This window comes from Anopheles gambiae, chromosome X (genome assembly GCF_943734735.2).
Source record: "Anopheles gambiae chromosome X, idAnoGambNW_F1_1, whole genome shotgun sequence".
NCBI lineage: Eukaryota > Metazoa > Arthropoda > Insecta > Diptera > Culicidae > Anopheles > Anopheles gambiae.
Window position 1 is genome coordinate 10393670 of NC_064600.1, and position 27198 is coordinate 10420867.

The following is a 27198-nucleotide window of genomic DNA, read 5'->3' on the forward strand; positions in this document are numbered from 1 at the left end:
TGCGTGCGGCCAGAGGTGGGGATTCGCGCAAACCCACACACCACGGTCACTCAACGCGCTCGTTGCCGAACGGCAAAAGCTCGCCCAAAGGAGGGGAAAAAAAAGAGTGCCCGTTCGTGTGAGTTCCTCCTTCATCACGCTTGACGGTAAGAAAGAGCGAGAGAGAGAGTGAGAGAGGCAGCGTTTTCGCTATTTTACGGTTTCACTCAAACGCTCCTGCGCTCAAAGGTATCGTTTCTCTCTCTTACTTGCACTTTTTCTCTCTTTCTCTCTCTTTCTCTCACGCACACGATGCGGTGAGTGCGCTCACACACTTCTCCCCCCTCCACGGCAACAATTGTGCATTCCGTTCTGAGGGTTTGTTTGAGCGCGCGAAACCCTTTTCTCAACCCCCCTTCCCCCCTCCGCCTCCTCCCCCTTCCTTTCCTACCGTCATCATTGTGAGTGCAGGAGTGCATGTGTACGCGTGTTTTACGTGTGTTTTTTGCGTTAGTTTTTTTGCTGCTGCTTGTTGTTTGTTGCTGCTGTTCGGCCGCTCAGCTCTCCCTCTGTCCCGCTCTGTCCGCCGTGTGTGTGTGTGTGTGTGTGTGTGTGTGTGTGTACTGTGGGGGTCACTCACTAGAGCCGTGCATGTGTGTGCGAGCGCGCGCGCTGCGTGTGCGGTGGCGGGCTCATGCTTTCCCCCTTTCCCCTCCCCACTCCCCCCTCGCGCTGCTCGCTCTACCAACCTCTCACTCACTCGCTCTCGGTTTCGCTCGACGCTTTTGCTCGGTGCGCGCTGCGGTTGCGTCTCGCACACACACACACACACACATACACACGGGCGAGCGCGCGCGCGAGGTTTTCGCACAGATCAGTGTAGTTCGGGCAGGCAACGCGCTAACGGAAAGAACAGTCACAATAGAAACGCCACCAGCAGCGGACGCAGCGCCACACACGCATTTTACTCCATTTCAGCAGTCTGGGGGCCGCTCGGGAAACACAGTTGCGAGCCAGCAGGCCAACAAACCGTACGTATTTCCATCCCGTCCAGCCCGTCGTCGACCGCCTCCACCCCGCTCCCCCATAACAAGCCGTCGTGCGTGCGTGCGTGCGTGTGATTGTTTGTGTGTGTGTGTGTGTGCGTGTGTGTCGCGGCACAAATGCGAAAAATTTGGTCACGCCGCAATAAAAAAACCGTTGCAACTTGTGTTTGAAAAAAGTAAATCAGCGAAAACATTCGCAGCCAAATGTTCGGTTTTTCTTCCAACACCATAAACACCCGCCACCCGGGCCAGTGTGTGCAGTTGAAGCGTTTTTTTTTTTGTTGGAGTGCAGTTTTGTAACAAAAAAAAAATTAATCTATTTTGCTGTAATAATGCATCCCGTGACGCAATAATCGTAACACGCTGGTGCACCGGAAGTGCAATCACTAAACTGTTCGCTGACATCTCTGACTGTGTGTGTGTGTGTGTTTGTGTGTTTGTCTTACAAAGGATAACATTTGCAGCGCATCAAAGCCTTCGACAGTTTTTGCAATCAAACCACCACCACCACCATCACTACTGCAGGAGCTGCAAGCAAAAAACGAACAAAAAAACCCCGCACACAATCAGCGTTGGTGGGTGGAGGTCGTCGTCTTGGGGGGGGGGGGGGGGGGGGTGTCTCTTCGTCCTCTTCTGCCCCCACCTGGTAGCGACCACAAGGATGTTGTGCTGTGTGTGTAGAGCGTTGTTACAACAGTCGTTGTCTTGTGGCCTGTGTCGCAGCGGAATGGATGCCGCAGCGGCGGTGTCCTGACTGTGCCCTCAATTGTGCACGGATGCATTTTTGTGTTTTAAATTAATAATTATTTTTTTTGCGTGCCTTCAAAATTCACAAACATTGCAATCAATTGAACACACACACACACACACACACACACAAAGAGGCAGCTAATTTCAAATGAACTGTTCCGATTCATTCTTATCCTCATTGAGGTTTTTTGGTAATGAAAATGGTAATAAAAGTGTTTCAATTAGTCCAGTGTAAAGATTAGCCAAAAAAAAAAAAAGAAATGACACTGCAGAAGTGCAATGGACCGCCCTGATGTGTGCCCGGAAGCATCAAACAATCAACCGCCAGAAACACTCTCCCGCAGCAAGCAATCGACAAAAAGAAAAAAACAAAAAACCAACCACCGCCGCCGTCACCAAGGACAATGCACTTCGATTGATTCGCATTTTTTTTTTTGTTTTTCAAAAACAATGCACAGTTGTGCACGGGGCCAGCACGAGCTTTTAATAACAACGCGAAAAAAACACACCGTCTCAAACCAATGCTCGAAGTTTTATGCGTCAAAGATTTAAATTATTTATTTTTTTTTGCATTTTTGTGGTCGACGACAATTTGGCTGCCACAATCGTGTTCCGATCGTCCCGACAAACAACTTGATCGTGCGTGCGTGTGTGTGTGCGTGTGTGTGTGTTTCCTGCTGTTGTGCACGCATCAAAACGCAGCAGAACTGCACGCGGTCGGTTCGCGGAAAATTTTCCATTTAGTCACTGCGCACGTTCGTCACTTGTTGGGGGCGCGACTTACTTTTTTTTTGGGGGAAAAAGATTTATTGTATTTTTTTTTTTACATATTTTTGGCTCGTTTTGTCTTGCGTTGTTAGTGATACGGGGGGGGGGGGGGGGGGGGGGGCACAGCTTCACCGGAACAGTCTTTCGTCATTCAGGCCATCAGCAGTGCACATTTTTAATTGGAAAACATTTTGTTCGCACACCACCCCGCTTCTTCTTCTTCTTATCATGTTGCTGTCCTGTATTTGGGTCATACTGTTTTTTTGTTTGTTTTGTTTTCGTTCTGCAAAATTCTTAAGCAGAGGAACGAAGGTTCGCTGTCTGTGGTGGGCAGAACGCACAAAAAAAAATGACACATTCCCGAAGGAAACACAGGCATTCTGTTGTTCTATTTGCCCACCCCAGCATCCCTAGAATTGTGTGTGTGTAGATTGTTGCCCCCCCCCCCCCCCTTTTTTTGTGCAACAGTCATCCTCCGCGCCCGTGTGTGTCTTTGGGCGAATATAAGAAGGAAATCGCAACTCCCCGCGGTCATCAGTGTTGCCTTGAGCGATCGTGTGTGTGCAGCTAAAGCGACGGGTTTTTGGGAGTTTGTTAGTAGCAGCCACGAATCTTGCGTTGTGTGCAAACTTGGTGGCGAAAGACTTGCTTTAATTCCTATTAGAAAAAATAGTAAACACTAAGCGAGGAACCGGAATTTTCAATTTTTAATATTAATTTTCTATTGTTTTTCTCTACTTTTTCTCTCTCTCTCTCTCTCTCTCTCTCTCTCTCTCTCTCTCTCTGCTTGCAGGAAGTAAAGGAGCAGAAGCAAAAGAAGAACAAATCTGATACAAAACAAAATAATATAGGACGTGTCTCTCCGTGCGTGCGAGTTTCAACCTTTTTCCCCACACACATACACACTTGCAAATCCCGTTTACAGCACAAGGATATCTTAAGCTTCTAGTGTGTGTGCGTGTGTGCGTGTGTGCGTGTATGTGACACGGTTTTGATGTTACTCACTGTTTCCCGCTCTCAACAACAACAACAACAACAGCAACAACAACAACAACAACTACAACAACACATGTCCCTGGCGTGTTTTGCCAAGCGTTAGCCGTGTGGTGGTGCTGCTGCTTAGACGAAGGCGCAACAGCAAACGTAAAAGCAAGAACAAGATTGTGTGTGTGTGTGCGAGAGAGTGTTTTACAAAATAATACAAATAAAAAAAAACACACACACAGCGCAGCACGAGCCCACCAGTCCAGAATCAAGCACAAATCGCAGGCAACAGCAGCAGCAGCAGCAGCAACAAACACTCAAGAAGGAAGATCACCCCTTCAGGATCAGCGCAGCACACCTCCTGCGTGCGCGCGCGTGGTTCCGTGCACATGTGTGGGCTGCCCGCTGCACGATCGTCTGCCGTGTCCAGCGCGAACAGGGTGAACGGCGGCAGCAGCACCAGCACTAAGCCGCGGACCAGGAAGACCACATTGGCGTCGCTGGTGGCGGCGGCTGCGGTGGTGCTGGTGGCGGCGGCAGCAGCAGCAGCCGTGAGCAACAGCTCGCTGGCGTAAGAGCAGCAGCAGCAGCAGCAGGTGAAGGACGGGGCCATGTTTGAAGATGGTAGCCACCGTCCACGCGCGCACCGGGCCAAGATCGTCAACCTTTGCAGCGACGCGTAAGCAAGTGTATCGTCCCTCCGGGTAGCACCAACGTGCGTGTGTGTGTGTGTGTGTGCGTGTGTGCGCGCGTGTGTGTGTGTGTACCAGCAGCGCACCATCCCGCGTCGTATCCACACACTCCTCCCCACCCACCCACCCCCCCTCCCCGGGGTGCGAACGATTGTTTGGTTTGGTTTTGTTTTGTTTTTGTGTTTGCTTGCGAGCAGACGACGAACCTCCCCAGCCCAAACCTTCCAACCGCTTTTTGGACAGTGGAATTTGTGTGTGTGTGTGTGTGTGCCAGTGTGCAGAAAGTGTGTTTCACTGTCGGATCGGATCCAGTCTAGCGCCACCACCACCGCCCCAGGAATAGCAGCAAAGCCCCCCGTCCCCCTTCTCCACACGACGGTCCTGGCGGCCACGGGAGGATCGGGTGGATCTCCAAGGAATCAACTCCTCCAACTTCGGCTGTGTGTGTGTGTGTTAGAACAGTAATCGCGTGCAAAACCGTGCTTGTGGTGCAGTGTGTTGCCAACTGTATCAGGATCCTTCAATCAATCAAAGCAAAAAAGGAGGAAATCGATTAAAAAAAAAAAAACCCCAACTACTCCTCCTCCGCAACAACAGCCTCCTCTCGCGATCGCGTCCGTGTCCTCCCGGGTGCGTGCTTCCGTGCGTGTGTGCGTCTAGTAAGCCCATGTGGACATCTATGTGTGTGTGAGTGTGCGTTTGTAAAAAAGTTTTAATTTTGTGGCGTCGAAAAAAAAAAGGAAAAAAACTGAACCTCTTGCCAATCCTGCCCCTCGTCGTGGCCACCCTGTGTGTGTGTGTGTGTGTGTTAATATCCTCCGGAAAGCTCCTCAGTCATAATCACACGCCCGACCGACAGAGTGTAAGAGAGAGAGAGAGACTACGACCTACACACAATCAACCCCGAACAGCGGAACAGCGCATCAGCCTCCTGCTCACCACCTGCTCCTCCACCCTTTCTCTGTGCCTGTGATTGTGTGCGTGTGTGTGCGCGTTCAATCAAGTATCTAAGCGCCCGCACAGCCCACCCACCCCACCACCTTCTTCCTCCTCAAAACCAACCCTCCCCCCCACCCCACTCTTCCCGTGTGTGTGTGTGCCGTGCCGCCTCTCGTGCGACACCTTGCAGCCTTCTCCCCTTCTTCCTCCACTTCGCCCCTGCTCAGCCTCCTCTCCTCATCGGCGACCGATCGGACACACACGACCATCAAGCCGCGCACTCCACCGCCCTCCCCAGGCTGGTACGCGGCGCGTCCGGCTTTGCCCACAATCAACCGACCGTTATATATGGAGTGCTGGACGGGTAACGCCCGCTTGGCGAAATTCTTCGATTAAGGTAAGTACCCGTTTGCAGCTCATTTGTAGAAGGATCGAAGCAGGAGGGTCGTTTTTGTTTTTGTTCTCGTTGTTGGATGCTAAGGAATGGCTTCCAACCAATTGCTACGCTCTGTTTGCGTTTAAATATACCTGTTTTGCTTCGCACTCCGAGGCGGTCCCGTGGTATAGTCGTCAGCTTGTACGACGTAACAGCATTGTCCGTCGTGAGTTCTAGCCTCTAGAATGGATCGTCATCCTCCCCGTAGCGAAGGACTTTTTCTATATCCGGCTGCGTTTGTATTTGAATAAAGTCTCTCGAAAGCCTGTATTTTATAAGCTTTTTAGTTAGTAGTACCGTTAGGGACTCGCTAGGTCTTAAGCAACTATGTTCAACTCAACCACAGAGAGGGCAGACATATTGAAATGGAAAAATGAAATGAAATTAAGCGCGTATGCCCGCGCAGTAGGGGGAAGGTTACGCCAAATTCTTCTAAAGAAGAAGAAGAAGCTTTTTGCACTCCACCTCTGTAATGAACTCCCCATCTCACTCCCAATCACTCATTTACGGAGGGAAGAATTCAAACTGAACACTGACCAACTATCCAAGTTTTGGGCATTGGGGAAGAGGCTCAAGTTGAGGATGAGTTTTCCTTTCCCGATCGTGTTCCGATTTCGATACAGTTCCCGGAAGGTCCTACGCAGCAGCAGCTCTGTTTCGAAAGAGGAGCTCTCCCAGCTCCTGAGCTGACTCTCTATTCTGAGGTGGTTGAATCGCCCAAAAAGGGTCAAAGAGTGAAGAGCTCTTCCGTCGCTTCCGCCCACTGGAGCATTGATCCTGCTATTATTGGTGTGTTTGTGTGTCAATTTCGTTCTTAGAGGGTTGGGAGTGATAAACCGAGCCAAACGGAGCTGAGAAGAGTTCTTAAACTTTACAGAGTGTGTTTGGTAAGGGAACGACGGCTCTAAAGCTCTATATTAGCTGTCAGATTTCTGTCACACTCTCCTTGCCGGGAAGGATGCAAGGATCTTCTCCTTGTCTCTGACACTCTACATTTACACACAGACATAGCATTGCACTAGGTCCACGTCCTCCCACAAAACCAACCATGATCCTGGTTCTTCCGACGGCATTTTCTCACTCACCGCAAGCGCGCCCTCCCACAGGGTGTGTGGGACACAATGCAAATTCGCGCAAGGATACGCAACGACAACTCACCCGTTGGCTGTGCGTGTGTGTGTGTGTGTGTGTGTTTTGATCCAAGATGGACACGGGTCCTCCGGACGGCCTCCATCGCTCCCCCATTCCCATTCCCGTGTTACTCAGTCGCTCCTTTTTGCGGGCAGGGCAAGGATGATCGTGCCTTCTAGCTAAAGTCTATCGATGGGTTCCTGTGCGTGTGTGTATGCACGTGTGTGTGTGTGTGTAATATGTATGGAGGCGTGGCTTAAATCGCACCAACACACACACACCATGGGCCCACATTGCCGCCCTCCATTCGCGGCGGTGGCTTTTTTTGTGTGATAAAGGGCCGCCATTTTTTCTTCCCCCTTTCCAGTCCGCTCCTACCTCTGTCTAGCTTTTTCACCGTTCACAGGAGAGGTCTTGCGGCGTGGGTTTTTTTTTGCTGTTGTTGTTTTGGTTTCGTTGTGCTGTTGCCGTTTTCCAACTTTTGTATTTTCTCACCCCCCCCCCCCCCCAAGAGCACCGCGCTACTCTGTGTCCTTCAGTTTTTTTTCTGTTCTTTCTCTCTTGTTGGGTTTTACTGGGGGGTATAGCCTCCCACAGCCTTCTACCGACTTGGAGGCAGCCCGTGTTTCCGCTGTCGCTCCGTACATCACTCTCCTTGCCTCCCCCCCCACCGGACAAGTTGTCTCGCTTTGCCGCTTTTCCCGAAATTGTGCATCCTACCGCGGGAGCAGTGCATCATCCTGGATGACTTGTTGTGTGTGTGTGTGTGGGTGTTGTGGGCACTCATTTCACGATGTAGTCTTCGGGACCTGCACTCTTACACCGCAGCGGGGAAGGTGGAGGACTTTCACCGGCGGGGGGGGGGGGGGGGGGGGGGGGGTTAGAGCTTCGGTAAAAGTCCACGATGACCATCCAGTCCTCCTCCAGTGGCAATGTATGCGTGTTCCGAATTGGATCACAGACGCCCCAATGTACCTCCATCGTAGGTGTCTAGGAACTTTGGATTCGGGAATCTTCCCAGAGCTTCCAAGGTTCTGGGGCAAGGGGGGGGGGGGGGGGGGCGAGGGTGGAAAAGTGTACTGCAAAATCATCCGATAGTTCAAAACATCTTCCTGCTTCTTCACACACAGAGGCAAGGATACAAACCCACGGCTCCAAGATATCGACAATCAGGTGTTGGTGGTTCGGGTGGCGAAGTCCAGCAACTTTCGGGATGTTCCCATCCCTCCTCCTCCTGGTGCGTCGGCGTGGTACTTCCCTGCGCTCCACGGTGTGCTATCGTGCTATCTCGCCTAGGTTCTATCCCTCTCTTTGTTTGTGAGCGTGTCTGGGGTGGTGGGGGATTTGCTACGAAGGGCGAAGGTTAGGCGTGTGCCAGAGCAAGTAGCGCATTTTTCCTTCGTTTACGGTTTTGCAGCAACGCTGCAGCAGAACCTTTGTTGATGTCTGTTGTTGTTGTTGTTGTCTTTGCTGCAGGCTTTCCTTTCTCCAGTGTGCGTGTGTGTGTGGGGCATTTCGGCCATGTTTTTTTTTTTATATTGTTTTTGGTCGTTGTTTTATGTTCGGTGTTGTTCTACTTTTTTTTGGACAAAGAGAACCAACCAACGCCCGTGTGACCCAACCACCTCGTCCTGTGTGTGTGTGTGTGTTTTGGCTGTGGTACGTGTGCGTGTTTGTGGTCTTCAGCAACGCTCCACCGATTGGTCAGTTCGCTCTTTCGGGTGTTTTCCTTCCGTTTGATGGTTTTTCCGCATCGAAGGAAGAAGAAGAAAAAAAACACACACACACAGGATCTCAACAAAAAGGGGATTTTCGGGAACCGAAAGCGAGAGAGCACCAAATTGTGTGTGTGAAAGAGAGAGAGAGAAAGACCGACGGAGGGGCGGATTTTAGCGTCGGGTAATGTGAGGACCTCCCCAAAACTGTCGAACTGCGGTCGGCTTTTGTTGTCCACCGCAAAAGTTGTGTTAAGGGGAGGAGGGGGGGGGGGTCATCCCGAGTGATGAGGAGGAGGTGGAATTTCGATCCAGGAGATCTTGCGCTATCGATTGTGTTGAAGTTGATATTTGTGTACATAAGGTTTCGTTGTAGGCTACAAAAAGTAGGGGTGCCTGGGCCTGGGGAGAGTTCCGACAACACCTGGCAGGAATGCTCTGGAATGCTCTGCTTGTTGTGCGTGTGCCTGTATTTGGATGCACAAAGTTCCACCCGTTTTTTTTGCTACTGTCAAGCAACGAAGAAGCAGAGCGTCGGGTCCCAAGATGCGCTAGAAAACGTCCAAGTGAGCTAGAAAACAAGTGGGTATGGAGGGGAATGGGGAGGCATTTTGCGAAAATTTCGCGCGGAAAAATTATTAGCACAACGATAAAAATAACATCTCCTTCAAGTCGAGAAATCTTGGGGGGGCCCATGTGTGTTGTGTGTGTCAACCGTCGGGCCTTCGCTGTCCCTCTCGACACCTCCCTCAATACACAGCACATCGAATCCTTGGGTTTTGGCAGTGCAGAAAGAGAGAGAGAGATAGGCACATGGTGTCAATTAGCGCATCTTTGTGTGTGGAGCACCTAGCATAGGCCTAGGTGTGTGTGTGTGTGTGTTTGTAAAGTGGGCAAGTTTTTGCAGGAAATGCGCGTACACCAACAACCCATCTTCCTGGAGCGTTTGAGTCGGTAAAAATACTCGCGCACATATATAGTACACACGACCTTGGTCACCGTCCAGCCATACCATCCTGTGCGTCCTGTGCGTCAGCATTTCAGCTGCAGCTTGCTTCTTTTTTTTTTTAGTACAAACAGGTGTGTTGGCGTGCATACTCCGGCACGGGAAACCTCCGAGAAATGTGTCACACACTGCGATCGCCCAGAGACACACATCCACACCCCTCCCTCCGGGGGTGTGTGTGTTGGAGAGGGGTTTGATGGGCGCAGGTCGTACAAACTCGCGACCCAAAATAGATTTGCAAAAATTCTGCTCCTCATTGCGGAGAGAATTGGGACGCAAGGAGGGGAGAGGGGGAGGTGGAAGAGACGTGCTCGTGTTTGCAAATCATCTGTCCGTTCGCTCCTCTATCTCTCCCCCATCCTCCTACCCACACCACCATCAGTGCAATGCGGTTTCGCAAACGCAAACGTTTTTGCGCGAAATTATTAGATGTAAATGTCCTCGCGTCATTGCGTGCGCGGGTGCGTGGTCACACCGTGCTCATGGTGTGACCCAATTTCCTGAGGTGCAAGATTGAGGGTTTTTGGGGAGAGATGCATGCAGCACTGGGGGGGCCGTGTGTGCGTGCATGCGTATATTAGGTAATGACCCGCACAGCCACTCTCAGCGGTGGTCTTCTTTCCGTATTAATAGAACTTTTCGCAACTCTGGCGTGCGTGTGTGTCTTACCGCGGGCGGTAAGGTTGTTTGCATTTGCTGGTGCAGTGTAGCCGGACACCCCAACAACCATTGATGGAGGGAGAGAGAGAAAGAGAGAGAGAGAGAGAGAGAGAGAGAGAGAGAGAGAGAGAGAGAGAGAGAGAGAGAGAGAGAGAGAGAGACGAATCGAAGAATACAAGATCCTAAGATCCCAACATCTTGAAGTTCCTAATTCCTGGAACGGTCTGGGCCTGGAAGAAGTCTCCAGGTGTGTGGATTGTAAAAGTCTCGATGCTCGCTTCTAGAGATACTACATCTTGTCTCTCTGTCTCTCTCTCTCTTTCTATCATTGATATCTTGATAAGCTAGCTTCGAATTGGAATCGGAGTCGTCTCCGAAATCGGCTCTAGAATAGGAATCAATTCCAGTATCGGAATTGGCTCCGGAATTGATTCCGAACACGAAAATCGGAATCGGGTTCCGAGCTCCCACCACTAATCTTGATGCTGCGTATCAGTCACTCTACCGCCTCTGCTGCTCCAAGGCATCTCCAAAGATCCTCCACGTCGCTGACTTGGCGCAGACGAAGGGCTTGTTAGTTGGGCGGCGTTGTGCGATGCCCCATATCGCGGCCTAGCAATGCAACACAAAAACTGCATACGACTACGTGCTGGGATTTCGCCTATCTCCACATATATGTGTGTGTGTGTGTGTGTTTTTGCATGGACGTGGGCAAATTTGCTGGGCATTTGTTGCGAGACTCCCTGCTGCTTCGGGGTGCAGCGATTAGATAAGATTAGACGAGCTCCTCCTCTCCTGCCACACCCCCCCCCTCCCTCACCCCCTCCTTTCTGTGTTTGCTGGGGAGGGTGTCAGAAAAAAAAAAGATTAGCGAAAACGGTGTGCTACAACAACACTCTGCCCTTGGTTGGGAGGGGGGACCTCACGTAGTAACAAGCGCTAGATGGGTGCGAGAATTTGCCCTTTTCTTCTCTGTGTGTTTGTGTGTTTGTGTGTGTATGTGTTTTAAGACGGTTTTTGCAAGCGATGGACAAAACTAGTCCACAAGGGGGAGGAAAAAGGGATTGCTGCACCCGGGGCTAGTTGAGCAATCGTCCGATAGTGTTAAACTTAGTGTGTTTTGCGTTTCCGCTTGCGCCGCAGCGTTGGAGGGGGATAGATCATCTACTTGGTCGAGGAGAGGCTGGCTTAACAAATGATATTATTAAGGAGCGAGCCGCCCCGGGCGCAGAGACCAGCTGAAGCGATTCGATGCACAAAGAAGAATTGCTGAGGCTCAACGATGCACGCCCACTGCACGTGAGGGACGGCTTAGTAGCCACTCGAATGCAGGAGGAGCAGTACCTGCCCACCTGATAACAAGGTTCAAACTCATCTGTTGTGTCCCCAATGTGTGTGTGTGTGTGTGTGTGTGTACCCGAGTGACATCACACGACCAACCGGGAGAGTCACCGAGAGGTTGCCAAAGACGAGGCACTCGGCACGCTAGAATGCAAACAGAAATGCAAACATTATTTGGAGATGGCGGAGCCCACTGAACGAAGATGACAGCTAAACCAGGGGGATAGTAGTGTGGAATCAGAACATTCCACTTGGACAAATGCACACGTAACGCGGGCGCAATGGAAGATACCCAGGCACACAGTGGGAGCTGGAATTTGGTTTATTTTTGTTTGCTTCCGACATCTTCCCGACTGCCCGCCCCGGTGTGAGAACGGAGGTTGGTTGGTTTCGCCGATGTTAGATGCAGCGCAGCGTTGTTGCACATCAAAGATCTTGCCCCACCAAGATAAGGAGACCCAACAAAAAAAAAAAAAAAAAAAATGCGGCAACACACGTATTGGTGCATTAGTGCGAGACGAGACTCGTAGATTTTAGGCACGTACGTATGGCTCATCTGGGTTTTTTGTTTCTGTGCTTGTTTGTAACTAGCAGAAGTAGTAACATCTTTCCATTAGAAGTATCGCATCATCTTTGGACCTTTTGTAGAAGTGTAGGAGACTTCTGTGGGTCGTCACGCCACTGTACAATTGCACATCTCTGCTAGCAACCAAAAATTTGCTGTTTTGGTCCTTTGAACCGGATTTTCTTTGAAGCGCGCGCGTGCTCCATTGCCTGGGGTGTATGTACTTTTCTGTGGGACACACATCTGCTCGCATCTTCAAAGGGTGTGTGCATTGCTTGCTCCAGCTCTACACTTCCTGTTTTGTGTCTAGGCGAATCCGACGTGTGTGTGTGTGTGTGTGTGTTGACACACCTGTTGGATGTCCGGTCGGAGCGGTTTTCGACCTGTTCGATCCGCGTTACAAGTGTGCCTAATCCCGAGCGGATGGTAGGCAGACGGCCTTTGATCTTTTGAATCCAGCAAGTTTCAGCCAACTTGTATCGATTGCTGCAACTATGATGCGCGCGTCCCCTTAGCAACTACGGCATCTACCCAAATGCGTCTGCTGCGTGGTTCGTGTAACCTCACCACATATGTGTGTGTGTGTGTTATGCGCATGCGTAAATTGTGCGTGCCGAAAAGGGAGAAGTGGATGCGAGAAGCCATGCGTAGAAGCAAAGTAAGTCAGTAAGGCAGTAACGCATCATCTCTCGTCAACGTTCAGGCCCGAAAAAAAAAAAAAAAACAAAACCAGGGAACAAGACGAGAGCAAAAGTGCCGGTTGGGTAGTACTGGTTCTTCCTCCCTGCTGGCTACAGTTTTTTTTCGGGTTCAATCACGCCTCGCGATGCCTCTCCAACCACCGCACGGATGAAAGCGAAAGCGAATGTGCCGGGAATGAAGGAAGAGTCTTGTGCCGTCCCCACGCACTCCTCTGTCCCTATATTCTTCTGTGCTTGTTCGCACTCGCCCTCTCCCTCTCTCTCTCTATCGCTTTCTCTCTCTCTCTCTCCGTACTCGTTTACTCTTGCTCGTACAGACGCGACGTAAACGGGTTACGCACATGCGTGTATGAATGAACTCGGCTGTTCGAAAGCGAGAGAGAGAGAGCAGTGCGTACGTGCGTGAGAGAGCGAGCGCGCGTGGAATTGATAGTGACCTTGAACGAGAAACCAATATTTGAGGGGCCGGTTTTGGAATTGGAGCCGTCTCCTGCCACTCCGTGTTCCCAGGGGAGTTTCTCGGGTGACCGCTGGAGGAGGAAGCGAAACCAGAACCTGTCCTGTTGCGTCACACACGCAGCTTCGCCTGATGGATTCGTTTCGTAGCGTGTTTGACGGCGTTGATGGCAAGTATTGAAATGCATTTTTTTAGCTTTTTTTTTTTAATTTCAACGAACTAGGAAAAGAAGGGAAAAAACGACACTGATACTGTCAACCAATTAGCAGTTAAAACTGGCAGATGGTGGGACAGTTAGTCGTTTTTAAGAATGGTAGTGTGTTGTGCTGACATCTCTACACTTTGCCGGCTAGAAGATGAAATAACGCCCTGTTGAGGAGTCTTAGTACTAAATTCAAACACACTCAAATCGAACCAAACCAAAAAAAAAAAGAAAAGGGAAGAATACAATTTTGCAAAAATGGCGGAAATAGAATGATCGAATACACATCGCAAGGGCACCACTGCTGGACGCCACGCCGCTCCATGACCTCGAGCTTTGTCAAAAATCGATTGTTCTTTTTTCGTCTCTCTACACTCTGCCGCCGAACCCTTTCTTTTCTGTGGTTCGTTCTATCTCACGCAAAGGCTTGTAAGCGAGATAGAGCGAGAGAGAGAGAGAGCGAGATCAATGCAAACCATCTCAACTGGTGACACGCACGGTGGACGACAGACGAACACTTCCCGTCGTACACTTGACAGATGATAGATCTTCCCGCTCTTTGCCGCTCTCTCTCTCTCTCGCTCTCTTGTTAGGTTTAGCTTAGCGAGAGTAATAAGAGCTGTATTAGAAGTAGCGCTCCACAGTGTCGTTTGCAACAAAAAAAAAATTGCACACCTCGTTGACCTTCTCGTTAGCTGCTCTCTCACCCTCTCTCGCTCACATGCACAAGCTTGCCTGCTCTGTCGATCACAATTTTTGCAAAAATGATAGCGAGGCGGCATACGCAATGCCCCACTGCGGGGCATTAGGTTTCGGGAAGACTATTCTCCGGTGCGGCGGAATGAGTGTGAGCGCGATCGCGTAGATTGTTTCTCTCTCTCTCTCTCTCTCTCTCTCTCTCTCTCTCTCTCTCTCTCTCTCTCTCTCTCTCTCTCTTTGTTACCGCAGTCCGGACACGCACTCGGGTTTGGTTGAAAGTGTTTATTTGCATTCGATTCTGTTCATGCAGCCCGGAAATTGGACCGTTTCTGAGGTTTCTGAGGATGATTGTGGGTTAACATTTGCGGACTTTAAGCTGGTGATGGCATATTGTTGGAGCGTACGGAGTGCCCGTAGCACGGGCACGGGGGGGAAATTAAAATCAATTTGGACGAGCCACAGCGGAGAGATCCGTCATCCGTCAACTACCGAACTCTACATGCAAAATGGTAGCACTGTCATGTAGACAAATGGCAGCGTTCGTAACCGATCTTCCCCCGGAGCGTTCGCTCCAAAATCGATCGTAGATCGATCGTAAGGGAGCGCCCAGCGGGCAATTTTGGGCAAATGTTGGGATAGTTTTGGAGGAATTATTGGTTTTATAACGTTTGCTCATGTGTGTTATGATGTATTCAAACCAACTCCAAACCAATTTCTTCAAACATTCCTGTTGATCTGGTCCAGATGGGAAGATCGTCGTGCAGCAGTACTACGGGCTATAGGTACCTGTACGTGTGCAAGAGAAAAAACAGCACTCAAACATCATTGACGAAAGTTTTGAGGTTGTCTGGAATTTGCAACAGGAGCTCGAAACTGTCCGGAATAGGCATCAAAGTATCGTTGCAATTTCATGAGTTTTTTTAATGTTTGCTTCGATGAAGTGAGTTTAGCAGTGATTATGACGGATTAATTTTGAAGTAAGAAAATATTAGATGCGCAAAATGCCTTCAATGTTAGTATTTGAAAGCAATTAATCTGTACCAGGGATATGAGGAAAAGGAATCCTATCTTGCCTGATTTCAGAACATACAAGATCCCTTGTAGTTCTGCTCTAAACCCACCCGCCTTCGACTGCATAGACAGTCCAATCTATCGACAGATATGCTGTCCACAAATCTTGAACCAAAGGGCCATCCCAAAATGGAGACGCCTAATTGCTGTTTCTGGCTAAAAGCGGCTGAACCAAACAGTAAACCATCTCGGATAAAATTCTTCACACAAATGTTGTTGCAGCTGTAAAGCTTCGTTTGTTTTGTGTTCTTCAAATCACACGATTTTGCGCGATTTGTTTTTTTTCGGCCAAAGCATCAAAGCTCAAACTAACACCTAATGAACGTGGTAAATTTTGTTATATTACCGTAAATAAGTCGTATACGTATTTTGTTACAATGCATTGCTAGGGATTTTGTTAGGAACAATAAAGCTCATTAGTTAATCTTTCCAAAGCTGTGCTCTTTACCAGTTAGATTTCGCATTAGAATTTTTCCTATTAGAGAAAGGAAGAAAATTGGAATTTCGTATGAACAACGACCCATTTTTCTCCTATTTTTGAGAATTGTGTTTCATTAAGACTTTGAGCCGTAATATTTTGAGTTTGACTTAGAGTTTGATGTCCTCCCGGCAAATGTCCACTGTGTGTGTGTGTGTGTGTGTCCCTGCCATAGGAGTCGGAGGATTTGCTATTAGCAACAGCAGCCTGACCCGGACCGCGGGACCGGCATTTTATTGTGTGATGCTTCCCGCTGCCAGCGTTCAACAAACCCCGTATGGATGGGGGGGGGGGGGGAGCATGGCAACGAGAGAGAGAGATATGATCACCGTCCTCTCCTCCCCCTACTAACGGTCGCGGTCGTTTTCGGATTGTTGGCCAGCCGTTTTGCGCAAAATTTGCAACTGTGTGGACACAACACAGCGAGAGTAGGAGAGGGTACATGTGTGTGTGTGTGCGTTGCTCTCGCATTGAACGCACTCTTTGCTGCTCTGCTGGCTGTATGCGTGCGTCTAACGATTCACGCAGCCGGCTAGAGTGCGCGCGCGCAAACACTTTTGCAGCGCTATGCGCGCGAGCGTGTGTGCGAGCGAGAGAGAGCGGTCCGTCTCTGTTTTTGGAGGTCATTCGTGTGTTTCCTATGGGAGATGGGGGGGGGGGGGGGGGGGGGGGTACCCAAAAAGCGAGCAGAAGGAACAGCCAGCGGCGAGAGAGAGAGAGAGGGGTGAGGTGGCCGTGACGTTGGTCCGCCAAAAAGGTTTTTCCGTGTCGCGGGCCCAGGAAAGCAGGTGGTGGTGGCGAGCGGCCGGGGGGTTTGCGAATTTCAGCTCGCATACAACCACACGCTCATCCTCCCCCTTCCTTGGGTGGGTCCGATCAAGGGGGCTTGTTTTTTTTTTGTTGGTCCGATTACGCAGCGCGCAAGAGTTTTGTGTTATTTTATTTTTGCAAATTCCGCTCCTCTCCGTTCCGCTTCCTTTTCAGTGCCTTCTCCGCTTTTGCGCTTCCAAATGCGTGCTGATTCTATCTCGCTCGCATTACGACACAGCATGTTGTGTGTGTGTGTGTGTTTTATCTCGCACTTCGCACTCACTCGCACACGGCTGTGTGTTGCGGTCGCATTCTCGCAAATGTGCAAAAATTGTGTGTGTGTGTGTGTGTTTTTTTTTTTGGTTTGCTGCACGCCGGGCCACTGGTTTAGGGATACTTCTAACCTCGCTTCTTTTTTTTTTTTGCAAACCACACATTCCCCGCCCTTTTCTTCCTCTTTGCCTTCTCCTTCGGGTTGGTTGGTTGGTTCGCAGTGTGTCGGTTTTCTCCCGCGGCGACCGATTAGAGTTATTGCAGCTGGAATGAATTAGATTACGTTTTGTCGCCGTCGCCCATTCTCCTCCTCCCGGTTTGACGCGGACAGACACTCGCACACCGAAGCCATAGCACAGCACCTGCGTGTTCTTGGTGTGTCACGCTCGCATCCTCCTCCTCCCCCGCCCCTTCGTCGGCTGCCAAGGTGTGTGTGTGTGTTTGTGTGTGTGGTGCACCTTTATTATATGACGCGTGCGCGCGCGTCTACTAGCCCAGGCACACAGGGGGCATTAAAGTGTATCTCCAATGACCTCGCTTACATCTTGGGAGCAGCAGCGCGTCGGTCCAGGTGAACGGTTTTTGTAGAACCCTCCCCCCTCCCTGTGCTCTTTCACCCTCGCTAGCTCATGTTTCAACCTCTGGAAAGAATTGATTGGCGCTTATTGGTCATCGCTGTCTACTTTAGGTCATTCCAGTAAAACTCCACTAGCTTCGTCGCTTTTGGCTTACTGCTTCCGCTGGCTTATCGATTACGCACTGCTTGGGACACGTCGGATGTGGCGGTGGGCTGTTTGGAACGCACCCCTAGACTCTGGTCCGACTCCGGTGAAATCGGAATTACTAATTCCGTCAGGAGTAGGACGATTCTGGACGACTCTGGACGACTCTGGACGATTCTGGAGGGCTACAGACGACTCTGGTCGATTGTGGATGACTCTGGATGACTCCGGACAACTCCGGAAGACTCCGGACAACTTCAGATGACTTCGTACAACTTTGGATGACTCCGGACAACTTCGGATGGCGTTGGAAAACCAGATGATTCCGGACAACTTCGGATGACTACGGACGACTCCGGATGACTCTGAATGACTCCGTACAACTCCAGACGACTCCGGACAACTTCAGATGACTCCGTACAACCCCGGACAACTTCTGATGAAAGGTCCAGATGATTCCGGGCAACTTCGGATGACTACGGACGACTCCAGATGACTCCTGATGACTATGGATGACTCTGTACAACTCCGGACGACTCCGGACGACTTCGTACGACTCAGAATAACTCCGAATAACGTCTGCGGATGATTCCGAATGACTCTCTGCTTGACTCTGGATGTCTCTGGATGACTCAAGATGACTCTGGATGACTTTGAATGACTCTGGATGGTTCTGGGTAACTCTGGATGACTCTGTATAATTCCTGTTGATTCAAGATGACTCCGGGTGACGCTGGACGATTCAAGACAACTCCTGATGACTCCGGACGACTCCGGATGACTCCAGACGACTCCGAAAGGTTCGGAGTCGGTTCGGAGTTGACACTGGATGTTTGCCAACTTTACCCACCACGAGTCTGATGTGTCCCTGTGACCTTAATGCGCCTGCAAACATGGCCATCCCTGCCATTGAGTGCGTTGGGTGCGTTTGCAAATTCCCTTTCGTTGTTGTTAGTTTTTGCAAATTAAAGTACAAATAAAAAAAATGTCCTCCAACATGCTCTCCCGGGAGAAAAGACCTTTTTTTTCCTTAGAAAGGGGCTTGCAAGTCTCTGCTCCGCGCTTCCTCGAACGGTTTTTTTTGGTACGCATTTGTGTGCGTACATGCGTTTTTTTCCTTTCTTTTCTTTTGTGATTCCAAGTCTTCCAAGCGACGAACGGCGCCGGGTGCGCACTCGCGCACCGGTTTCTAAGCGCTTCTTCCGCGTGCGCATGGAACCTCGCTCGGTCGCTTCTGTGGATGCGTTTTTTCTTCCTCTTCTTGCTGTGTGCGTGTGTGTATGTGTGTGTGTGCGCGCATAATGTCTAAATGCCCCCACCCACCCCACTCCATCATCATCACCCTTACGGTCGCGGCTGTGTGCGTGGTTGTGTGTCGCGGTTTTTTTTGCTTCGCGTGATTGCGATTTTTTTTGTTCCACTCGTTTCTCTCTCTCTCTCGCACACACAGCGACACACTCGCTCTTGGTGCGACCACGGTCTCTGCGTGTGCTTTTCTTCTTCCGTCCCTATTCGTGTGCGGCTGCTGCTTCTTATTCTTTATTTGTGCGTCTGGGAGAGGCGCGCGTAATCGCGAGTTTGCGAATTTTTGCGAATTTTGTGCGTTTCGCTGCGCCGCGCTGGGTACGGTTCAAGGTTTCTTTTTCGCGCGCGTGTGTGTGTGTGTGTGTTTGCTTGTGTTAGCTGCGCGAAGCGAGGAAGCGCGCAGGGGAAGGCTTTGGCTAAGCGCGCGGACGATTGTTGTGTGCGCGGGGCGGGGGGGCGTGGGGGGGGGGGCAGACTGCCAAATTATCAACCTTCGGCGGTCCGGTTCGTCGGGCCTGTGTTGGTTGGCGTGCCTCTGCGTAACTTCCCGGGCCCGATTTTCGGCTGCCCTCGCGCGCGGTTTCCGGCGGCAGAGTGTGATGAGGCCTTTTTTATTTAATTTTTTTAGCATTTTTTGGTTGTTGCATTTTCTCAACTGGATTATTGTTTCTATTTCACTTTTTATCGTTCAATTTCTCGCATTTGTCCTAATAGTGTCACCACAGCTTTTTCAAACACTCTTGCTCTTGTATTCGAACGTTGATTTTTAATATTTCTTTTCTCTCTCTCTCTCTCTCTTTCTTCTCTTTGTTTTCCGCCAACAGGTAAGTCGCTGCACAATCCGCCAAGAACCATTGTAGAACGCACATCTCCCTTTACTGTGGGTAAGCCAGCAGCCCTAACGGCAAACAAACAAACAAGGCAAAGAAATCCCAACCATTCGCCAAAAAATTTGCCAAAATCACCAAACCCCAGGGATATGAAGGGCAGAAGGAGGGGGGGGGCAAAGCAGCGGAAGCGCGCGCGCACACCAGGTAGAGGAATTCAAATGTTTCAAGGTCTGTCGCGGACCCCGAACCTCGCGGACCCGTAGGGGGGAGGGGGATTTATTTTTGGCAATCGCATGTCTATGCATGTGTGCGTGCGTGTGTGTGTGTGTAAATGCACACACGCATGCGAATAAAAGCGGGTTCAGTTCGTAGCCTGTGCCCCACTCCAAAATCCCTTTTCGTCCAGGATATCAAAACCTCTAATACCCAGCAGCTCCCTAGCACCAATATGCCTCTGCTGTGTGCGTTGCGTTAAAAGGGGTTGCGCTGTGTCGGGGCTGTGAGTTGCGAGGCAGAAAAGGAGGGGGCAAGGGGACATTGCCGAACAAAAACGGGAAAAGGGAATTGGGTAAGAAGAAAAACAATTAGGCAAACCAACAAAAAAAAATAAAAAAAAACAACAACAACAACCACATATAGAAAGAAGAAGAAGAAGAAGAGAAAAAACGGAAAACACTCGCAAAGAAGAACCTAAAAGAGAAGGAAGCAACGGAGCAATGAAAAGGGGGAAAAAAGAGGGGACACGCAAACTAAATAAGGACTAGATCTCTCTCTCTCTCTCTCTCTCTCTCTCTCTCTCTCTCTCTCTCTCTCTCTCTCTCTCTCTCTCTCTCTCTAACTTGCCCAGAGAACCGGTTGCCATCTGTCTTGAGATTAGGTTTCGCACAAACTTTTCTTCTTTTTTTCAAATTTTTGCTACACGTGTTTGTGTGTGTGTGTGAGCGTTTTTTTTTTGCTGTAATTCTTCTGTGCTTCCCCCGAAAAAGAAGCACTATTCGCACACACACACACCCACAGAATCTAAGGCCCTCCTTCTACTGGCTGCTGGCTGTTGCAATCGAACAACTGTCACACGAAGGGGACAGGAGGGAAGGTGTTGGTGGAGGTGTGTTGCATCACCAAACAAGAACCCAACGCCCCACACACACACACCCTACGCGAAAAAAAAAAGGCAAACGGTTCCAGCTCACACGCGCTCTTATCGCGCTCTCCCTCGTCGTTCGTGCGTTCCGCTTCCCAAGGCCATGTACGCACAATTCTGCGTGTGTGGGGCCAATTGTGCGTGAAGGAACGAGAAGAAGATCCCGACACGAAGCACTCGTTTGTTATCTCGCCCGCGCTAACCTAATGCCCGAAATGTGTCGCGCAAAGTTTGGCCTTGACCAACATTTGGCCCCCCGGTTGGAACGGTCTCCACTCCGGCCGGCGAAGGGTGGAGGATGGGCGCATGATTATCATTCCAAGCACACACACACACACACACGCACACGCCCGTGTAAAGTGCGTGTTGTGTACGCACCCATCATCCTCCATCCGACTCGCTCGGCATTCGGACGCAAACTCGCGTCGATTGATCGCAGATGTGTGACGCTGAACGTTTGGATTTGAATTTCAAATGCTCCGAATCAGGATGGCTGAAGATGGCAACCTTTTTTTTGTTTTTTTTTTGTTGCTCATGTTAGTGATCTGGAGTGGTTTTTGGTTGACTAAAAACTGCTTCCTTTTTCCAAGCGTGTTTGCGCAGGGTTCGAGCACTTTTCGAGCTCTCTTTAGAAAATCGAATACTTGTCGAGCTCGTTCACCTTGCTATACCTTGCCCTGGAGTCATTCTGATGTTCTCATATGCTTCTAGCATGATCTCTAAGACTTTGTAGTAGATTTTGATGATCTTGTGTTACTTTTTTTTGGGTGTAAACTGGTTTGAATTCTTCCTATGCGAAATAATTATTGCTACCCCACGTTCGAGCAGTGTCTCCTATTGCCGAGGGAACGCATGTAATTGCTTCTGTGAGTGTGTGGTACGTGCGTGCGTGCATGCTTTTTGTGTGCGCCGCCCGAGCGGAACGTAGCGTGGCCTCTGCTGCTGCGCCAGTGGTTTTGAGGGGGGGGGGGCTCCCTGGAGCGTAATGTGTGGCTGTGTGTCGTGATGATTTGGCTGTGCCGCCGACCTTAGAGACAGAATTTGCACGGAAGAGAGAACGAGAAAAAGAGAGATAACGAAAGAGAGAGAGAGCGAGAGCAAGTGTCATCCACGCGTGTGTTAGTGTACGGCGATAAGTAGCCACGGGGTTGTGGGCACAGGGCACCGAAGCAGCAGAGGAGGAGGGTGGGAGAGGGGGATTTTTTCGGCGTTTGCGAATATGGATGCGAAAAGTGAAATAACCTTGACACATTAAAAAACAAGGGGCGCCCGCTTGCGCGCGCGCGATCATAGTCTCTCTCACACTCTCTCTCTCTCTCTCTTTCGTCCGGCGCGCCCGGGGGGTTCGTCGTGCGCATCGCCTTTTTTTTTTGAGGCAAAGTTATTGCTTCTCTTCCTCCAGGTTCTGCGGGAATCGGCAGTTTGGCGATTTGTTCGGCAGCAATTGGGGGTTGTGATGGTTTCGTTCACTGTGCCTGGAGCATTTGGGCGCGGGAACACTTCAGGAAATCGTGATATGGTAGCGATGTAATATCGTTAAAGCACCGTAATTCCGCAGTCGGTGCATCACTGCTCAAGGTTTGATGGCCTATATTCATGCTGGACTGTAATGGAGGTACAACAAACATTTTTTGGATAACATCAACATCAAGGTCAATTGAGTAGATATTAGTGTTTCAATTCTTCTAATAAGAATCACACAAAATTGAATTCTTAATGCATGCTGCCGCTGTGATGCTAGTTTGGTGGAGAAGATGGTTCGAGCTCTTTTCGAACGCTTGTCGGCAACATTTGTAGTTCGTTTCATTTTCACTAGAGCTGTTTGTTAACATCGTTCTGATGAGTGATGTATGCTCTCTGCAGTGTATCCTCGACTCTGATCCGAACTCCGGCTAAATTGGAATCACTAATTCCGCCCGAAGTTGAAGTCGTCTGGAGTCATCTGGAGTCGTTTAGGGTCGTCTAGAGTCGTCCGGAGTCGTCCGGAGTCGTCTGGAGTCGTCTGGAGGTGTCTGGAGTAGTCTGGAGTTGTCTGGAGTCGTCCGGAGTCGTCTGGAGTTGTCTGGAGTCGTTCGGAGTCGTTCGCAGTCAGAGTCACCCAGAGTTGGAGTCGGCCGGAGACACTTAATTTTGTGGAGTTTTTTGTTATTCTTCTTTCCGTTGAATCTGACTCTGGCTTACTCCGGCTACCTCCGAATGACTCTGGACGACTTCAGCTCCTGAATGACTCCCGATGACTCTAGACGACTCCGGGTGACTGCGGAAGACTCCGGACGACTTCGGCTCCGGACGACTCCCGGTGACTCTAGACGACTTCGGATGACTTCGGAAGAATCCGACTCCCTGTGAGCAATTCCGGACAACTCCAGACATTTTAAAAGGGCCTAGATAATGCGGGACGCGTACACCTACCTTCCGGAGTCGGTCCTGAAATTTTCGAAGCCGGATCGGAGTCAACACCGGATGTTTGTCTTTTACCCGGTACTAGTTCTGATATGTCAACGACGTTACATCTGTACTGTTTTTAAGGAGTTCTCAATATTCCATAGAACTTAATAGGTTCTTGGAAATATTGGAAACAGCCTACAATGCTTTTGGCGATGGAGCAGGAATATCCTTTTTGCTGTCGCAACGACAAAATTACACCCTCTCATGGAAATCGATGCAATAACGACCATCGTTTGCCGAAACGACCAGCTCCGAATCCAATCAATGTGTCAAGGTTAAAACAAAATAAAAACGAAGTAAAAAAAAAACAAACCACAACACCTCTCACATTAGTAACAGGTCTATCGCTTTTCGCACCGCGCACCGTTTGGTCAGTGTTTATTATTCAACAACAGCCTGCCACAGTGCGTTCTGTTTTCTCGCCCGCTCAAACCATCCTCCCCTGCCCCCCCCCCCCTCTCGCGACGCAGTATTGGGGAGTGATTTCCACGAGGTTTTCTCCACCATTCTCGGTAGAATAGGACAGAAGGAAAGAAAGAAACCAAAACTCCAAAACGAAACATGCCAAAGGTCGTGTCATGGCACGCATCGATACTGCCAGACAGGCCACCCGCCAGACAACGAGGAAAAGTAAATTAAACAGTGAAACGCAACCGCCAAAAAAAAATAAAAACACGTCCCTCCGACTAGGAAATTCACGACCCAGTGGGGAAGGAATAGGAGCGATCGGTGACCGGCGCCAAATCATATGGCATTTGTTTACACACGCCACTCACGCACCACGCATCGTCTCGCGCCCGTGTCTCACACGCCCCCCTCGGGCCTGTCTACTATATTCCGCCACCCGGCACCACCACCGTGTGCCCTTCAGCTCGCTCTCTCTCTCTCTCTCTGCTTCTTTATCATTTTGTTTGTCCTTTTGTTTGGACACAAGCGCCGCACGTTCAAGTGAGTGCCCACGCGGTCTGTCGGCTTTGGTTCGGGTTTGTTTTTATTTTCCTACGCGCGTTTTTTGTTTTGTTTCGTTTCTCCCCCCTTCCCTCCCACCCTTGTATCTCTGTCGCTTTCCCTTACGCACAAACAACTCTGTCAGCTGTTGTTATCATTCGCACTTTTTCGCACGCATTGAGCTCTAGCGTGCTTGTGCGTGTGTGTGAGTAGTTCTGTTTCATTTCACTGTTTTCGGATGGCCGGCGAGAACCACCCCTAACCTCCCCTAAACCATTTTTTTGGGAATTAATTTCCGTGTGTGTGTGTGTGAGTGTTTATTGTTGTTTTCTTTCATTCCCGCACACGCACCTTGATGCGTAGCACTCACGCATGTTATTTCCTCGCGAGCTCACCACTCACACGCATTTGCACGCTCCTTCTCGCTCCACAGCTGACAGCGGTGCGTGAGTGCTACCGGCCGATTGCCGGGTGAGAGTGGTACGCACGTGCGTGAGTGACCTAAAAGTTTTTGGGGCCCCGTGTTTCCCCTCCGCACCGGGGGGTGTTCGTGGGTGTCCGGGCGAAATGTTTTGGAAGCTCGTATCGGGTGCGTAACGCAAAGAGCGAACCGATTTCGCCGCTCCCCAAAATTAGACGCTTTGCTTACGCACATTTTCGGTGTGCGTGTGCGTACCTGCGAATTGCAGCCATTCAGGGGCAAAGACGACATTCGAGAAATGGATAAATCAAAGTTCAAGGTGACAGGTTTTTTTTTTGTTGCTCTGTTGCTCTTTTCCAGTGGAAATGTTCACCAAGGCAGGGTGGGAAAAAAATCCTCCAAAAACCCTGTTTACTTCACGAAGGGACAAACGCTGGGATGCACACTATTGCGATTCTGAATATGCCTCTATTCCAACTGTTTTCCAACTGTCAAAGCTCGGACGGCGTGTTTGAAATCGAATTTCGCCCGAAAGCTCTCGGAATGTTAGATTTTGTCGTTTTTTTGTTTGGTTTTTGGCGATTAGAACACACAGAAGGGGAACATTTGCCCGAAACAGTCAGTTCCACCTGTTGTTGTTGTGGCCGAAGGCCCCACGCAAAAACGGAAGCTTTTTTTCTCTCTCCAGATGAGTTACCTACTGCTTGTGTGCGTACACTCGAGCTGGGTTGAAACATTTTTGCAATAAAATGCAGCATACAATACATTCCATAAAGAATTGGAGGTATTTTTTTATTTTTACATGAAATCTTACCTTTGGATGTTACGAAATGTAAAAAGAAATGTTTCAAATGTATATATTTTTTGTTTTGTTTTTTAACCTCACATTGTTGCATCAACAATATTCTTTATATCTATATTTCTTCGTTTTTGTGTGTGTTCCTGTTTTTGTTTTAATGATATGCACGGGAGTTGATGGACGTCTGCGGTTACATTAGCGCGGCGTCACAACATTACAACAAACCCCTCCCAACACCCCCAGCTCAGATGATGGGTCCTTGCTGTCAGACATCAGTTAACTTCTCTGCTTACTGTCATCTATTTACTGTCTCTCTCTCTCTCGCTCTCTCTATCATACATTCGCCGCCGTCTGGTGGTTCCGGACATCCAGGACCGGGCAGGTCTCTTCCCCCGGCCACCAGTCTAGACGGTTCTCCAGCACTCGTCTCGGAGGCACTCTTCATGCATGATGGTGATGGCCGTGTGGCTCATCAAAGGAACAGGAACACACACACACACACATATGCCAAAAAAATACACGAAATGGTTTATCCTTCCATTTGATCAGGACGACAAACCGGTGGTGTAAAGTTCAGGCTGGCGGAGGGGAGGAACGCATTTATGTTCACCTGCTACGAAAAAGGCACGCACACACACACACAGACAAAACGGAATCCTGCTGCTCCTGGTGGTGGTGCTCACGCACTCTCGAGAGTCATTCAACTTTCGTGTGCGCGGCCCCATCGTATTTTCGGTGCGGTGGTAGCGGGTGGTGACACCGGGTGGTGGTGGCTGCAATGTAGACAAATAATAGACATGTCACTGAGGAGGTGGGTGGGGTGAGTAGTATCAAAAACCGTCCCAGACAGGGGACCAGCCGCCGGGTCGCACGCAGAAAACCGGACGCGGGAACAGAAAGGGCTAGGAGGGGGGAATGAATGGGTTCGGGGACTGCCAGACGCACAGTCGAAACCTCGGGACCTGTGGAATCTGTCACCCTACCCTGGGCTGGCGTTGGGGGTGGTATGGTGTGGGTGTCGTCGGCTCGAGAAAATTGTGTGTGACAATATTTTTGCCTTATTATCCGCCGCTGCCCTTGATTTTAGGATATCTAGCGAGGCGTGTGTGTGTGTGAGAGAGTCGTTCGTGTCTGAGTGGCGTCGGTTTTGCTCGTGTGTTTGTTTCTAGCGCGCGAGTTACATGTCTGCTCCGTCTGGGGGATCTTAAAGAGAGAGAGAGAAAGATTGCAGATGGGAAAGATGAATTGTTATTGTATGATTACTGTTTCAGAATAATGCTTCCTTCCGTTAACCTTTTATTTTGCCAAGTTCACTATTCGAATCCGATTATCCTCTCCAACTGTTGAAGTACTTCAAAACATAACATTTTTTTAAGGATAATATATTCACTATGAGAGTTAGTGTTTAAAAGGACATCTGAAAAGACAACTCAACAGCCTAAACCAAAGCCCTTCTTTTGTTTTCTCTCTATTTCTCTCTATTTCTCTTTCTTTCTCTTGTTCCTCAAGTTCTTCATTTTTGTGAGGTTGCCTAGAAATTCGTTTCAAGTCGAAAATTTAAAGTTTGAGTCTGCTTGCGATTTCTGGATATCTTTTAGAATGTTACTTTGGTATCTTCAGCATATCATCTGGATGTCTTCTGGGTATCTTCTCGATGTCCTCTGGATATCTTCTGGATATGTTTTGGATGTCTTCTGGATAGCCTCTTGATGTCTTTGTATATCTTCTGGATGTCTATTCGGGATAGCTTCAGAATGTCGTCTGGATATTTCCTGGATATCTTCCCTGGATGTCTTCTGGATAGCTTCTTGATGTATTTGGATATCTCCTGGATGCCTACTGGGTATCTTCAGAATGTCCTCTAGATATCTTCCTGAGATC

The 27198-nt window shown here is 49.6% G+C and overlaps 1 protein-coding gene across 4 annotated transcripts in view; it reads left to right on the forward strand.

Annotated features, from left to right (window-relative positions):
* The first annotated feature begins 493 nt into the window (after window positions 1-493).
* LOC5666833 (homeotic protein female sterile) overlaps window positions 494-27198 on the forward strand; it is a 180269-nt gene continuing 153564 nt past the window's right edge. For 2 of the 4 annotated variants that reach the window (XM_061658837.1, XM_061658778.1), the window contains exons 1-2: window positions 828-1010; window positions 3337-5555. The gene's annotated coding sequence lies outside the window, so the exon portion shown is untranslated. Of the gene's footprint in view, window positions 1011-3336; window positions 5556-27198 lie in introns of all 4 variants that reach the window. The other 2 variants (XM_061658660.1, XM_061659211.1) reach the window with 2 other exon arrangements.